An 18,437-nucleotide genomic window follows, 5' to 3' on the forward strand; every position below is an offset into this window, starting at 1 on the left:
ACAGGATTCTTGAGGATATGTTGATGATGTCAGAAGTCATTTCCATGGATTTCATTACAGGTTTGTCAAGGACATCTAGACATTATTATTCCATTATGGTTGTGGTTCATAGGTTGACAAAGGTAGCTCACTTCAATCCAATGAAGTCTATTAATTTAGCTAGTGAGGTAGTTCACATTTTCATCAGGGATATAGTGAGACTGCATGGTGTTCCTAAGAAGATTGTGTCATACAAAGATGAAAATTTCACTTCTAAGTCTTTGAAAGAGTTGTTTATAGGTTTGGGAATAGAGTTATCCTTTAGCACAACTTATCATCCGTAGCCAAATGGAATGATAGAGAGGGTTAACAGGATTCTTGAGGATATGTTGACGATGTCAGAAGTCATTTCCATGTATTTCATTATAGGTTTGTCGAGGACATATAGACATTATTATTCCATTATGGTTGTGGTTCATAGGTTGAAAAAGGTAGCTCACTTCAATCCTGTGAAGTCTATTAATTTAGCTAGTGAGGTAGTTCACATTTTCATTAGGGATATAATGAGACTGCATGGTGTTCCTAAGAAAATTGTGTCATACAAAGATGAAAATTTCACTTCTAAGTCTTTTAAAGAGTTGTTTGTAGGTTTGGGGATAGAGTTATCCTTTAGCACAACTTATCATCTATAGATATATGGAATGATAGAGAGGGTTAACAGGATTCTTGAGGATATGTTGACGATGTACATTATTCATCAGTAGTAGAAGTGGGAAGAGTATCTACCACTGGTAGAGTTTTCTTACAATAATGGGTATCAGGACTCCTTAAGGTGAGTCCATTTGAGGAACTTTATTAGCGGAGTTGTAACAGTCTTGTCAGTTGGAGTGATCTGGTGAATAGGATGTTGATTGGACTAGACAGTTTGGAAGAGATGGAACAACAAATGCGGGTTATCAAGAAGAATCTAAAGGATGCACAAGACATGAAAAAATTTATGCAAATCTGTATAGGGTACTTAAGGAGTTTTAGGTAGGGGAACATGTGTACTAGGGCATCAAGCCCAAGAAGAGCTCCTTGAGGATTGGGTCATGTGACAAGTTGGAACCTTTGTATTGATAGCCTTTCAAGATCCTCGAGAGGACTCGACTAATGACCGATTGACTTGCACTACCTTTGACAGTGAAAGTTCATGACATTTTTCGTGTTTCATTGCTTAAGAAGTATGTGAAGGATGTTGATCATGTAATTGACTGGTTTTTATTACAGGTGGAACCAGAAGGACAATTCTAGCTGGAAACTCAATGCATTTTGCAACAAAATATATCATGTTCTAGAATCAAGAAATTGATCAAGTTAAAGTCTAGTGGAAGTACTTTGGTCCTGATGAAGCTACATGGGCGATGGTTGATCGGATGCGGGCTATGTATCCTTCTATATTCGTTGCTTGATCATATGTATTATGGTATATGTCTTTGAGGTTGTATTTTGAATATATATGTATATACATATACATATACATATACATATATATATACATATATATATATATATATATATATATATATACACACACACATATATATATATACATACATATATATATATATATAGATATATATATCTATATATATATATATATATATATATATATATATATATATATATATATATATATATATATATATATATATATATATATATATATATATAGATATATATATATATATATATATATATATATGTACCACATCGAGCTTTGTTATAAGTCTCCATGCACAACATTTGTTTTGTTGGTTTAAAACTTTCAATGAACAATACAGATGGTGTTCCCCCATGGGGAGGGGTTTGTAACAAAACCTAGTTCAATTCCTATCTAAATAAAAATAATACCAAGGTCATGGAACATGTATTCCAAGTTGAATGTTGGGTAAAATATAATGATGGGTATCACTGGTGATTAATAAATGGAAATGGAAATTGGCAAACGAAAAAGTGCATTAATTGACATTTATTTATGAAAATAAAGGAAAACAAGAGAAAAGGGAGATGAAGGGTCATATATTTTCATGAGAAGAAAATTAAAAAGAAAATAGTGGAAAATGAAGAAAATAGAGGCATCAATAATAAAAAGGCATCACGAGATTAGTTGATGGTTTTTTTGTCTGTTTTTGGATTTGTCTCTCTCAATTCATTCACTCTCTCTCTTACACTCAAGCACACTTAGAGTATTCTTGGAGCATTCTTGGAGCACACTAATATTCACTTGGATTGGAGAAAGAGGGAAAAGGGAGCAAGGAATCATAAGGAGACAATGGGATCAACAGCTACAGCTGGATTGGTTGTGGATACAAATTGCATGTATGATATCCTTGTTAATTTTTAGGTGCATAGTATATGCATGTGATTATATGGTTATGTGTTGTTATTGGCATAGATGATAGCCTCGATTGACAATGATTTGAGCTCTTCCTTGCCATTTCCTGGATAGCCATGATGATGTGGGTTTTTCCACTTCATTTTTTTTCTAATTGGCTCTCCTTCTTTCCCTATTATTGTGGGTTGGAACACATGCTGGAAAAATTAGGTTGAGTTACTCATCTTAGAGCCTAGATTGGGACAAACTCTTTGGAGCCCTTGGTGGGTTGAATTACTAGTCCCTGGAGCCAGGTTGGACAAATGCTCGGGAGCCCTGCGATAGGTGTGGGTTGAGTTATTAGTTCTGGGAGCCCTAGGTAGCTTGGGTAGAGACTCATTTGGTTGGTGTTATTTATGTCTGACCGTGGAGGTGGAATCACTATAGTTGAGGGTTGAGGTGGTTTGGCCTCTGGAATCCTTGGCTTGGTTTTTTCTTTTTTATTCGATGAGATCCCACATTCATGCTTGGAATATGGCATAGGGGTGATGGCTAAAAGAGATATTTGGTTCACCCCAAGCTATGGTTGGGTGGTACGTGGATATCGCTAACTTGGTTGGAATTTTCATATGTTTATATGAGGTATTTTCCTATTGTGATTTATGATAACTTGGGTTGGATATCATGTTGATGTTTATGGCTACTTTTCCATGGTCTACATGTTGGTTATTAGCTAGCTTTATGTTGGTTAGATGACGCATACCTTTTATGGCTCTTGTCATGTTTCGATAAATTAATTAATTTCTAATGAATGCATGGACTAATAATTGTTACTGCAGTTATGTGGAGAGGGTATAGATCCTTCTTGTTGATTCTCTGGTGAGCTTATTGAATTAGTGAATAGATATGTATTTATAACCTACAGGTACTATGTACATAAAGTGTACATAAATGAGTAATTTGGACCTTCAACTTCCTCGGTCGTAACTTTGGCATACGATCTTCGTTTGACTATCATAATACCTCGTTTCAAACATATCCACCATGAGGCCGACTAAAATCTTTGAAATAAACAATTTAGCACATTTCTAGTCTCTTTGTTTTCCCTAAAATAAGTCATTTAGGCCCTCAAAATGGCCTCAGAAGTCTAGGAGATGAAACACTACCAAAAATAGAAAGTTGTGTTGGCATTATGATGCATGTGTTGTACTTGATGGCAACCCACTCATAGAAGAACATCTCACTTATATACAATCAAGTGAATCCACAGAAGAGATATCAGATGTGACATAATACATGGGATGCAGGACAGCTCGAAGGAATCAAATGACAAGTCCTTAGTATGACAAGTAAGCTTTACCATCAAGTCCAAAGGGGGAGATTGTTGGCATTATGGCTAAAGTATTGTCCTTGATGGCAACTCATATAGGTGATAAATCACAGTACATCAGGTCAGTAGCAGAGATTGATGATCAGCCCACAAAGAATGAAGAAAATAAGAAGCTCGCAGGTGCACTATGCAATAGGTGTGGTCATAGGCTGGGTCCACAGGTACTCCGTTCAGAAGGTGCGGACATGCTCGCAGGATCACAGAACAAAAGGTGCGGTCCTAAAAGTTCACACACCTTCATGCAGAGAAAAGTGCACGTGTGGGAATCTTATGTTTATCGGGTCCGTGGTATTGTGTTAGTATGGTTTTGGACCGTGGTATTGTGAAAGTCCTAAGGCTATAAAAGAGGAAGGAGATAATTTGGCTAGAGTATGCTTATGGGTTGAATATCTTAAGGAGAGCAAGATCTAAAATTCTGGTTGGTGAGTGATATCTAGATCTCATCAAGGAGAAACCTGAGCTTTATAGGGCAAATCTATTGATGGGTCGAGATCTCCTTTGCGCATGATCAGATCTGTAGATCTGATAGTCTATGGCATATTTGAAGTCTAGACCGCAGGAGCGACACGTTTCAGGCGCGGAGATCCGCAGGTAGATCGAGGAAAATATGCGGAGGTTCACAGGCCAGAGATCGGTGTAGGTGCGGAGGATTGCAGGAGGATCGTAGGCCAGAGACGGGTACAGTGCGGAGGTGCATAGGAAACCCGTAGCCGTAGGTGCGTATGCCCGCAGAGAAGAAGACTGTAAGCTGCAAATACTCGCAGGTCAGAAGCCTATTCAGATGCGGATACCCGCGAATCAATAGTTGGTGCAGGAGCGGATACCCGCAGGTTTCCATTGGAGAAGCTGCGTATTTTTCTTAAAATATGTTTTAGCTACTTCTGTTGTTTACTGAAGTGTTCTGGGTTTTGAAGTGATGTCTGGGTACTGATATTATGTTCTGATAACAGCGTTCTGAGAAGTGATTGATTGAATGATTATGATTAGCTTCAGTATTGATGGATGAATGGATCAGGTTCATAATGACTTATCCTTATATGATCTCATGGACTAGATCTGGTTGATAACTCACATATTATCCTTGTATATGTATTGATCTGGTGTTTGGGGTGATTTAGAAGATTGATTGATTATGTGCTTCAATGGGTCCAGTATGAGAATTGGATGAAACGTGGCCTTTCAGATTATGTGTTGTGCTTCAGGTGTATCCAGTCTGAAAATGTATGAAACATGGTACTTGGAGGAGAGAATATTGTAGGCTGGCACCTACGTACTAGTATCTTAGCTAGTACAAGAGTTAAGGGGGTGGTAGCTCCCTTCCAGTAGCAGTTGAAAAATTTGGAGCATTGTAGCAGGTAGCAGCCTGCGTACTAGTAAATGGATCGGCTAGTACAAGATCTATGGGAGTTGTAGCTCTCTGCAAGTAGAAGCCTGCGTACTGGTATAAGACTGCACCAGTACAGAAATATTGTAAAAGGATTTTCTTATTAAGAAGAAGATTGAGATGACTTGCAGCAGGTGGTTTTCTCCCACATTGGGTTTCCACCTTATATCATGGTGTTCATGTGTGTGACTTATGTGTGATGATCTGTTCTATTTTACTGCAACTGTTTACTATTAATATGGTTGATAATGTTCTAATGCACTCATTAATGATCAACTATATGAATCATAAGAAGTTGTGGAAGTAGCATATATGAATCTGAATATGGAAACGAAAAAGTTTTATTAATGTGATAACACTGATTCACCCCCCCCCTCAGTATTATTTCCAACAATTGGAATTAGAGCAGGTCCTTTGATAAAGGCTTGATCGCTTAAAGGAGATCTGTGGAACAACGGGAAAGAAGCTTAAGAAGAAAGCACATAAGCAGAAGAAGACATCTCAGAAGAACTATGACAGTGGGAGAAACGATTGGGGATTAGGTGTAAGAAGCTCTTTAGATTCAGAATTAGATTCAGAATCATTTCAGAATAAAGATGAACTATCAGGTATGAATTTGCTATCCTCTGATGTTCCAGCTATCTATCCATTTGGAAAAGATGAAAGTAATAGCGAAACAACTGAATTTGCTCTTATGGGTGAACAAGAAAGATATCAAATAGAGGCAGAATTTAAAAGGCTTTCAGATAAAATCAGAGATCAACAAGATATATTGAACAAAAGGGAATGTGACTTCAAAGAAGAGGCTACCAAACTAAAGGCCTGACTAGAGGAAGGAAACAAGGTAAGGAAATTATTCAAGGACAAATATCAAAAGTTGCAAGATGAAATAACATCACTAAGAGATGAAGTCAATGAAAGAAGCACAACCATCAAGAAACTCAGAGATAGATCCAATTACTATGAAAATCTTGAAGCCATGATCCGCTCGCTAAAGGAAGATCTTGAAGAATCAAAGAAGCAGAATAAAGATCTACTCCAAGCTATTGAGAAACAGGAAAATGAAGTCATCAGCTTAAAATCTCAGCTAGAATGTGCCTTCAGAATTCGTCAAATGCAGCAGGATTTGAATGAAGAACAAGAAAAGGAGATTCTCAAACTAAGACAACAAATGGAAGAAGGAAGAAATTTTGAAGAAATTTTGAAGAAGCAATGTCTGGAAAAGGAAGAACAACTTCAGGATGAGGTAAATTTCTTGAAAAGTAAATTAGAAGAAAAGGATAAGCTTTTACGATTTCAAGATAGTACTAAAGTCTTGGTTGATATTCTCAATAGTCAAAGGTCTCCTGCTATCAAAAATGGTCTTGGTTTTCATGAATCTATTGAAGGTGAATCTAGTTCACAAAGTAAGACAAGGGACTCTACTGCAAAATCTGATATGCTCAATAAGGAAATGAAAGGTCAATCGCATCATCAACCAAGGAAAGAAATTCTTCAAAGAAAATCTTTTACTCCTCCTATGAATAATGTTGAATGTTATGTATGTCATAATCTTGGACATGTTGCAGCCAGATGTATAAGAAGAAGGGTTCAAGACCACCATGAAGAAAGATCATCACATTCAAGGTACTTTAATGGATATTGCTTTGCTTGCAATATGTTTGGTCACAGAGTTGTTGATTGCTATAGAAGAAATATGAGACATGTAAGATGTTACACATGTAACAAGCTTGGACATATAGCTAAGAAATGTAGGAACAAAGTATGGGCACCATACCAAAAGGAGAAAACATCATCATCACACTTGAAGATGTGGAAAAAGAAAGAAGTACAGTCAGAAAGAGGCCGCACAACACAACATACAGACATAATAGAATCAGAGGGAGCTGGAAGTGTAAAACTTCAGTGTCCTAAATCTCATATGCAAGTTTCATAAAGGGAATTCGTGCATATACATGAGTTAGTCACTGCTCAGTCGCGTATTTATTAGCAGGGTCTGATATGATTCAGTTTATTATTTGCTCTCGTTGATTTTTTTTTTATGATGTGAGGAAATGACTTGTTGGTTAGAAGTGTTTTGTTTCTAACTTGAGAATAATGATGTCTTGATACTTCTTGCTGTTATGCATGATCAGATCTGACAGTAACCAAGATGGCATAGGTTTAGGGGGAGTATATGCTTTTAATGCATTGTTGGCATTATGATTAATAGTCCTTGGTGATGATGCTTATATGGATAAATGATTCATCTTGCTATGATATAGTTATGAGTTGTTCAGATGATTCTTGGGGTTACATAGATCAGATTTATGGTTGATTCTCTAATGGTGCTTACATGGTGATCTTCATAAGGATAAGAAGAATTATGATGCAGGATTCCTATTATTCTTGGCACATATATGGATGAGGATTGTTGGCTGGATACATGGATGATTATTCAAAGTTGCATTGTTGGAGACATGATGATGATGAGTTCTTACCTATATGATGATAGGTTGTTTCATACATATATTGATTGATGCAGATATTCCCATGCAGATCTGGATGGCTATGGTGTTTCTCACATATGATAGAATGTGAATGATTCTGTATATACAGAATTTTGGATGAGTTGATACCGACATACCTTGATGATTCATGCACTAATACAAGTTGCTGGTCTAGTTGCTGTTGACAGATGCTATGGAGTAGATCATACAGTGTCGTTGCTAATGTTTATCATGATCTTATTTAGGTGTTTGGTCTCTGTTATAAATTTCGTGTATATCATTCGATGTAAAGGTCATATCAAGACTCATGATGTAATAATGTGTCTCTATCTATTGTAGTCATTTGATGAGATCTCTTCAGGACATGTAACGGCCTATGATTGGTTTCCCCACTATGCCTGGGATGAATGATGTTATTCTCTTATGTTATCATAAGTAAACTTTTGGTATATCACCATTGTGATGGGAGATAGATGTATGATAGGAAGGTCATTTATGATGTATAGAGTCAAGTTCTTCTTGTAGAACATCTTTTTGTAGACCTTGCTTACAGTCAGGGGGAGCATGATCAAGCATATTTCAGCAAAGCAGAGATTTCAGCATGTTCTCAGAAAAAGCATGGACAGATTGGTGCACCATGGCATATACAAAGGGGGAGCTCATTCAGAGACTTCAGCAGGTTCTTAGGGGGAGTATGGTCAGCAAAGGAAGAGAATATCTTGGTCCGCCCTTTGCCCTTGATGTCAAAAGGGGAGAGTGATTTGGTTTTGTTGCCATCAAGTCCAAAGGGGGAGATTGTTGGCATTATGATGCATGTGTTGTACTTGATGGAAACCCACTCATAGAAGAACATCTCACTTATATACAATCAAGTGAATCCACAGAAGAGATATCAGATGTGACATAATACATGGGATGCAGGACAGCTCAAAGGAATCAAATGACAAGTCCTTAGTATGACAAGTAAGCTTTACCATCAAGTCTAAAGGGGGAGATTGTTGGCATTATGGCTAAAGTATTGTCCTTGATGGCAACTCATACAGGTGATAAATCACAGTACATCAGGTCAGTAGCAGAGATTGATGATCAGCCCATAAAGAATGAAGAAAATAAGAAGTTCGCAGGTGTGCCGTGCAATAGGTGCGGTCATAGGCTGGGTCCGCAGGTACTCCGTTCAGAAGGTGTGGACATGCTCGCAGGATCACAGAACAAAAGGTGTGGTCCTAAAAGTTCACACACCTTCATGCAGAGAAAAGTGCACATGTGGGAATCTTATGGTTGTCTGGTCCGTGGTATTGTGTTAGTATGGTTTTGGACCATGGTATTGTGAAAGTCCTAAGGCTATAAAAGAGGAAGGAGATCATTTGGTTAGAGTATGCTTATGGGTTGAATATCTTAAGGAGAGCAAGATCTGAAATTCTTGTTGGTGAGTGATATCTAGATCTCATCAAGGAGAAACTTGAGCTTTATAGGGAAAATCTACTGATGGGTCGAGATCTCCTTTGCGCATGATCAGATCTGTAGATCTGATAGTCTGTGGAATATTTGAAGTCTGAACCACAGGTGCGACACGTTTCAGGTGCGGAGATCCACAGGTAGATCGAGGAAAATATGCGGAGGTTCACAGGCCAGAGATCGGTGTAGGTGCGGAGGATTGCAGGAGGATCGCAGGCCAGAGACGGGTATAGTGCGGAGGTGCGCAGGAAACCCGCAGCCATAGGTGCGGATGCCCACAGAGAAGAAGACTGTAAGCTGTGAATACTCGCAGGTCAGAAGCCTATTCAGGTGCGGATACCCGCGGATCAATAGTTGGTGCAGGAGCGGATACCCGCAGGTTTCCATTGGAGAAGCTGCGTACTTTTCTTAAAATATGTTTTAGCTGCTTCTGTTGTTTACTGAAGTGTTCTGGGTTTTGAAGTGATGTCTGGTTACTGATATTATGTTCTGATAACAACATTCTGAGAAGTGATTGATTGAATGATTATGATTAGCTTCAGTATTGATGGATGAATGGATCAGGTTCATAATGACTTATCCTTATATGATCTGATGGACTAGATCTGGTTGATAACTCACATATTATCCTTGTATATGTATTGATCTGGTGTTTGGGGTGATTCAGAAGATTGATTGATTATGTGCTTCAATGGGTCTAGTATGAAAATTGGATGAAACGTGGCCTTTCAGATTATGTGTTGTGCTTCAGGTGTATCCAGTTTGAAAATGTATGAAACGTGGTACCCGGAGGAGAGAAGATTGTAGGCTGGTGCCTACGTACTAGTATCTTAGCTAGTACAAGAACTAAGGGGGTGGTAGCTCCCTTCCAGTAGCAGTTGAAAACTTTGGAGCATTGTAGTAGGTAGCAGCCTGCGTACTAGTAAATGGATCGGCTAGTACAAGATATATGGGAGTTGTAGCTCTCTGCAAGTAGAAGCCTGTGTACTGGTATAAGACTGCACCAGTACAGAAATATTTTAAAAGGATTTTCTTATTAAGAAGAAGATTGAGATGACTTGCAGCAGGTGGTTTTCTCCCACATTGGGTTTCCACCTTATATCATGGTGTTCATGTGTGTGACTTATGTGTGATGATCTGTTCTATTTTACTGCAACTGTTTACTATTAATATGGTTGATAATGTTCTAATGCACTCATTAATGATCAACTATCTAAATCATAAGAAGTTGTGGAAGTAGCATATATGAATCTGAATATGGAAACGAATTTTTTTTATTAATGTGATAATACTGATTCACCCCCCCCCCCCCTCTCAGTATTATTTCCAACAAGTTGTGTTAAATTTAAGGAGACTAAACTGAAAGGTAATAGAGTTGGATCAAGTTAGGTTGATAATAGTGTGATTATGTGTCATTGGGAGTTTTTAGTTAGTTTTGGACATCTGGACCCCATTTTCCATAAGTGAGTGTTCCATAGTAAGTCTCATTTCAAGTTTACCCTCATGGGCAGGTCAAAGTGAGTAAATGTGGGGTGGGGTATTACATAACTTAGCTTGACTAGATATTCCTTACATGAAAATCACTATAAAAACTAAATATGGGACTCCATAATCCCACTCTTCAATGCTAAGAACACCCTTGCAACTATGCAAAAATAAATCATAATTGCCAACATCTACTAGTGCCATACCAATTAAAACAATAAGTAAGACTAGGTAAGCCACAAGAGCCATGCAAATTCAACTAATGAGTAACATTGGGTAAGACAAAGAGTCAATATTATCACATATTTCATTTGGGTACTCAATTTTGTGCAAGGGTAGGAGCTGGAAATCCCACAACCCACCATCCATCATCTATCATCTCCAACTAATGGATAGAAATGTATGCATCTTCGATTGAGGGGAATTTAATAATCCATTAAACATTTGATCAAGGGATTGGACCATATTCATGAATACAATTTTTAATTATGACAACAAGGCCTAGGGAATAAACCATCTTAACTAGATGATTTTCTTCATTATTCATCTCTCTTTAATGTGATAATATAGGATGATGTCAACTCTCTTGTAATGTGATAGAATAGGGCCTAGTTGAATTATGGCAGAGAATGTTGCATTTGACAAATGAGAGAGTTGTCCTTGTTTCCCCCAAAATTGGATTGACCGATCATGTAAGAGAGTGTGGGAGGGGTCATTTTTATCCCCATAGGTATGCATCTATGAATGAAACCCAGGTATCATGAATAAGAATAGAGAAAAAGCATATTCCCTTCTTTATGGACTCATCAAAGAAAACGAATTACAAATGAAAAATATCACGGTGTTAGGGGACTTTTGTCTCATTAACAAGAAAATGCTACATAAAAAAAAATCCTCAAACTCTCGTCTCATTATCAAGTGCATGCTTCATAACATAAATTATTCAAACTCTTATTAATCATCAATATTGAACATAATTATGAGAATCCATAATAGCATTGAGGTGATATCATGGTTCAATATTCTCCATGAAAACAACATGATGGTGAATTCTAAGGCAAATTTAGAAAATAGGAGAATGGGTTATTATTATATGTCAATGGCCAAGAACATGATCACCATATCGTATAATTCATTCACATCAACCCATGTCAATGAATCTTTACGATATGGATCTATACTTGACAAGCCTTTCACACAAATCTTAGGTAGGAAGGACAGGACTTCACTCCCCCTATGACTAGTTTTCACTAATTCCCATACCATGCAATGGACATTTTTCTTTAGTTTTCTATTGTTGCAGCTGGTCTATAAAATCATTTCACAAGAAGGAAAATTTCTCCCTTCATTGATATTAAGGGAGGGGCATAGATCCCAGTTACATTACATGCTCTCCTCTCAAGCACATTCTATGTTCATCACCATGGGGTCTATTGGTGCATATAAAGTAGCCAATGATTCAAGCATAATTAATTTTAGACTCATCGTGCATGTGTCCTCCTATACTTAGAATTTCCACTTCATTCGGTTCACATTCCTAAAGAATGAATGGGGTAGGAATGACCAAGGCGCATAAGAAATGATCAAGAGCCTCAAGGAAAGCACTGACAATGTTGTTGAACACCGACACTGTGAATTCCAGAGCCATGGTGCAATGCTTCACGAGTTTTCCCGCAACCCCCTTTGGGATATCATCCATGAACCCTACTTTCTCTACAAATGTAGGCTAGCAAGAGTTGCAACTAATTGGCAAGCCCTTGTTTTATAAGGCAGTAATTGACCCTAATGTGAACTGTGTTTCCAACCTTAATTCTTTCCTTGACAGTTATGGTTCTCAACAATATAACATTTCTTTCATTCCAATTTCTCCATATTATATAAACATTTGCGGCCCCTTAAGTTTGTTTCCTAAGGTTCCTCAAGGGAAATCCTCGAACACAACTCCACTAGATGACGTGGGATTGATCAATTCGGCATTCATGTTGAATGCATATTATTAAAAAAATACATACTAGTAATTTCCTTTATTTAAAGGTGCAAAGATACACCAAAGGAATAGAACATGCTTATGATGTTACTGCAAAAATATTGCAGCAAAGGAAATATAACAACCTAAAGGGTGGAGGATGGAGGGGAGCAAATATTACACTTGTGCCAATGCGTGTGTCATAGATGTTGCTCAAACCACTTAGCTAATTCATTTTTTTCCAATCATATCACTCTGTCAAAAAAATATATACATATTATATCCAAGCTATAACATGCATGGTAATGAGGAGAGCATTAATCTTTAGAAATCTAATTAGTCTATAGGGCCTTGGATAGAGGGAGATGGGGCGGTTTGTTAAGGCACTCCTAGATGCTAAGTTACTAGTTCAATTCCCCGCTTTATTCGGGTGTTATTGTTGGACATGATCATAATGTAGTGTCAACAACAGAACTTACCAAAAAAAGTTAGATATCCAATTTAAATTTAATATTAAACAATTTATTTAGCGATAATAATTTAATTTAAAATTTGTAAATATAATTTTTTAGTTCATAATAAATACATAAAACATAAACATTTTAACATATTGAAATTAATATAAATTTTAATTGCTAATTTAATATATTAATATAACTTTGAAAACTTTAAAGTCAAATTTTTCATTTCCATTAAATAAATAAAAGATATTTAAAATTTTATGAAATATTTGTGAACTCAAATATTTGTGAACTTCATGTTAAAAACAAATTTGTTTTTGAATGGTAGCATGTGTGCTACATATGTTCAAAAATATGAATGATATCTTTTTTATTTAATAATAACTTAGTTTTATAAATTTATAACTAAAATATTAAATTCAAATGAGAAATAGTATATGATTTTATATATAGAATTTAAATTATTAAATAAATAAAAATATATGATAAGGTTTTATTGTTATTTTATTAAATAATAATATATAATACTGGTTCTATGACAATAACATTTTTATTTAAATTAGTTTTTGAGCTTTTCAGCTAATTTAATTTATAATAGTGAGTTTAATTGGTAATGGTTTTGTAAGTTTAGTTGATAATAATAATAAGTTTAATTGATAATAGTTTTAGAAATTTATTTAATAATAATTTTGATATGAATTATTATGTAATTTAGTAATAGTGAGTTTAATGAGTAATGATTTTGTCAGGCTAATTGATAATAGTTTTGTTATGAATTACTATATTAACTATGAAATAATAATAGTTTAATTGATAATGGTTTTATAAATTTAATTAATTTTAATTTTGATATGAATTATTATGTAAATTATGAGATTATAAATTTAAATTGAATGCATGACAAGTCCATATTAAACCAGCCCATTTATTAATTAATAATAATTTATATAGTTTTTATATACATTATTATATAAACTTTGAGATTATAAATTTAAATTGGATGTCATGTCAGAGTGTTGTTGAGCTAGCCCACTTACCCATTCTTACATTCTTACAGATAGGAAAACAACTTTTAAATTTTTTATTTTCAATTAATTAAAAACTCATCTAAAATCCAAAAAAATATTTATAATATTTCAAACGCTCACAAAAAACATAATAACCAATTTATAAAAATCCTTTTCCAACTTGAATACTTTGAAACTATGTTCAAGGTAGCTCTTCTTGATCTCAAAATATAAGTTTGGTTGAGTTGATTTTAACATCAAAACAACCAACTAATTGGTTAAGGTTGTCCCAACAAAGGTCCTATGACAGGGAAGTGATAACTACACACTAATTCTCTAAGATTATACAAAAAGGAGTAAAAGGTTGAAGAGGTATGCTTCCCTCGACCATTTGTGTTACAATAGAGATAATAGATCTATAGAAAGCAATAGAGGTGATAAAAGAGAGAATAAATCTATAGAAAGCAATAGAGGAGAGAATAGATCTATAGAAAGGAATAAAGGAGAGAACATATCAATATAAAGTTGTAAGTGATGGGAGTAGGAAATCTAGAATACATACGAGTTGCTCCAAATAATCGCCACATGATGTATGCATGATAATGGCAAGCAATGATCATTTCCAAACCTCTATACTTCATTCTCTCTACAATGCACGAGAAAGATATTGAAAATGATAGAAAGGATGAATAAGCTAGATCATATGAGTGCTAAGTCATTGCCATTATCCTCGATGGTGTGTAGAAACCACTCAGGAGACAAAATTTATCCTATCAATAATTGCAGATTTGAAATTTTTTATCAAGAAAATTTCTTATCATTTCGATATGTTGGTTCTAGTGAAATCAAAATAACTAAAAATTTCTTGACATTTCATTATGTTGGTTATATTGAAATTAAAATAACTTAAAATTACCTACATTCTTATATTAGATAAGAGCATCTACACAATGCTAGTTCAAACTCGAGACCATCTAAGGTTCAATGCACATTATGGTTTCTTCTTTAGTAGAACTTTCCCGAAAGTTAAAACATGCAAATGCATAACAATAAAGTATGAACTTAATATGATAGAACTCACATTTTTTTAATTTTATTAGAACTTAATACATCAATAATTGTTTTGGACATTACCCTCCTACAAAATCAAGGAATTGTTGTTGTTTTGGTGCAATTGCATCTATATCCCTTTCTTCCACAATATTCTGAAAGTCTTCTAGGCAAACAATGAGCTTGTCCATCAATCGGTGCCCATGCTCTTTCTTTTATTCAACAACACCTACAAGGATGGCTTGCTTATTCTAGCTTACGATGTGAGAATCTTGCCTTATGTTCTACTTATCAAGGAGGAAAAGGGAAAATTGTAGTAAGCTCAAGCTTAACAAGGCACTAAAAAAATAATTCCAGTAAGATAAAACTCCTAAATATTATATGATAAAGAGGAAGTACACTTAGCTCAAGGATAGAAAAATGAAAGGAAATAAAATAAGCCAAAGATCGCTGAGTTCACAAAGAGAACCAAAATCCACTCAATCCGTGTCTTTCCATGGATATATGTCAAGTTTGACCATGTGGGCATGCAGAGCCTAGTACATGATTTAAAAAAGAGGGACTTACCATGCTTTCATAATAGAGCACACCATCGAAATATGAAACCTAATAACATAGATCCTAGATCTTGGACCTACATTGTTAAAAAACTTCTCTAATATGACTAGAGTAGATGTTAAATAAAGGAAAAATAAAATTATTTTTAAAAAGAAGAATAAAAATAAGTGTTCTCTATTTCCTTTCGTAATGATTATTTACTTACCCTCGCCACAGGCTCCAGTTCCCTCTCTCCCGAAACCTTAAGATTCTATGTGATATCTTCAAGGGACCTCTGAACCTCTCTGATTGGTTTATTGTCAATATGAAAAACACACCTCGACAATGCTTTGGGATCCTTGATTGGAAGGCCTAAGATCAACACAGAGAGATCAGGGAATACAAGTACATGTTGAAATGTAGAAGCAACTTCAATAGAGGGCTACATTGTCACAATTGTTGTTACCAATGAAATACATAAGGTACATTCTCTCAAAGAAAATACTTTGCTTTGCTCTCAAAAAACCCAAGAAACAAATAGGAAAAGTTAGTTTTTGTGTGTCTCAGTCCTACCCATATTTCATCCACTGTTGTAGACTAAAAAGTAATAAATTATACATACAAATAATAGTCAGTACCTTGGGTTCTCAAGCTGAAGCTATGGAGCACCGAATAGAGATGCCATGAGCTCCAAAAGTCGAAGTACATTTTCTTGGACCTCGTCTTCCCATCAAATGCAATAACCTGCATTTCCATTTGGGTAATCTCTTGTTAGTATCATTGGGTGGTACATGAAAGCTTGGAGCAATGGGAGCACATTTGGATGAGGATGGAGAAGCAGACAAGCCTAAAGAATAGTAGTTGCAACAAATGGGTGCTTCCATCTATGATAAGAAAGATAAGATAGCAGAGTTCCCTTTCACGAATGATAGTAGGAAGATTATAAGGAATGTGTGTTGCATTTATGGCATGCAAAGGGCTTCTTGTTGTTCTTGCGCAAATATTTGTTATTAGGTTTCCTATTTCAATGGTGTTATCTATTACGAAAGCATAGTAAATTCCTCTTTTTATTCTTCTATGGATTTAAGAGTTTTCTTTCTTAGAGTTCAAAATGAATTACAAAATCCTAAAAATAAAGATTAAAGTGTAATTTGTTTCCCTATAAATAAAAAACATATTTATTTACTACGTAAAAATACAAATTTTATTAAAAAGAATTTAAATTAAATAAATTAATATAAAATAAGATCAAAGTAATAGAAAAGAGACTTTTATCAGGACCGAAGAGCCATGGCCGGAGGTTGCGAGATTAGGTTTTCTGCAGGTCCTTCCGCTGCCGCTGCCGCCCCCACGGTTCTGTTCGATGCTGCAGGACTATTCGCTGCCGCTGCCGCCTCCACAGATTTGGTTGACGCTGGAAAGGGTTGGAGCTTGACTGAGGGATTCTCAACGCGCGATGAAACCTCTTGGATCTGGACCGGATACATCAACGGAAAGGAGCCACTGGTAACAAATCAAAACAGTCAGGTATTTGAGGTTATTCCACCTGTCTTGGCTCATTTCGGCTTTCTTAGGGCGACTCTGGATCCCCCCTTTCATTGCCTGGGGTTTTATGCTTCCTATCTATCGACCCCCACACGTTTTCAGGATGATCCGCCCTCTTTCGTGGGTGGTATTCCCTGGGGAGTTCGCCCAGTCTGCGTCATCGGGATACAGAGTCGACTCCCGTTTCCTCTGCCCCTGTTTGGCTTTCTGCGGGTGCATGGTACAGATCTTCCCTTCCAGGTCCGTAAAGACAGCAGATCTGGGCCGGATCTAATCGCCTCTGTGACTCAAATCGCAGCAGGTTCAGGGAGGAAAAAATTTAAGCTAGACCACACGGACCCAGATCAACAATTTTTCATCAGATCAACAGAAGGCAGACATTTTTGTCTTAGGCAACAGACAGTTGAAAGCCAGCCAGATCCAGAACTCAAACCAGTAAAATGGAACCTGAACAAGGTAGACATTGCAGATCTGAAACAAATTTTTATCAGATCAACAGAAGGAAGACACGTTTGTGTGCAGATCTGGGAATGGATGACTGTACTGGATTTAAAAAAAGAGATACAGGTCAAATTGGGCACTCCAGTTGCATTACAAAATCTTTTATTTTCAGGGCTATGCATGCAGGATCAACACACCCTCCAGCATTACAGGGTTGCAAAAGATTCAACTGTTATCCTCAATCTCCGGCTGCGAGGTGGATCTAAGGGATCCACATCAAAACCTACAGGATCCTACAGAGACGCAGCAAAAGGGACAGAAATCCCAAAGGGGAAAGAACATGCAACTGTTAATATCCCTCCAGGGCAGTATATCGTGGATGAAGTACCAGAGAGCCCCTCCATTCCGTTGGATATCCCAGAGGTAAAGGGCATATTCACAGATCTACAAAAAAACGCCGTTATTTGTAGATTTAACGGCTTCTGGCCTAGATCGGATGCTTTGTATCAATGGATACACACGGCATGGACAAAAAACTGCCGGATCCACCTATGCTCGAAAGGATTCTTCATAGTAGTCTTTCGCGTTGAAGAAGAGAGGGAAAAAGCTCTTACCGAAGGACCATGGTTTTGGGGCAGTGCGGGACTATTTGTTACCCCCTGGTTCCCGGAGTTTGATCCAAACACCATGGTGGTGTCAAAAATGCCGGTATGGGTAAGGTTACATAATCTTCCGATGCATTTTTGGCACTTTTCATCCTTAGCAGCAATAGGGAATACCCTCGGAAGAATGTTAAAGATTGATACAGAGAGACATTTAAGGAATCTTTACCTTTGCTAGAATTTGCGTCGAGGTAGATCTCAGTCAGGGGTTACCAGAAAGCATCATCCTG

At 36.5% G+C, this 18,437-nt stretch overlaps 1 pseudogene; it reads right to left on the bottom strand.

Moving 5' to 3' along the window:
* Nucleotides 1-15,102: 15,102 nt before the first annotated feature.
* LOC149237334 (peptidyl-prolyl cis-trans isomerase CYP38, chloroplastic-like) lies at nt 15,103-16,443 on the bottom strand (annotated as a pseudogene).
* Between the last annotated feature and the right edge of the window lie 1,994 nt (nt 16,444-18,437).

This window comes from Pinus tabuliformis, chromosome 8, assembly GCF_031772625.1.
Source record: "Pinus tabuliformis cultivar Carrire ecotype Pingquan chromosome 8, CPIR1, whole genome shotgun sequence".
NCBI lineage: Eukaryota > Viridiplantae > Streptophyta > Pinopsida > Pinales > Pinaceae > Pinus > Pinus tabuliformis.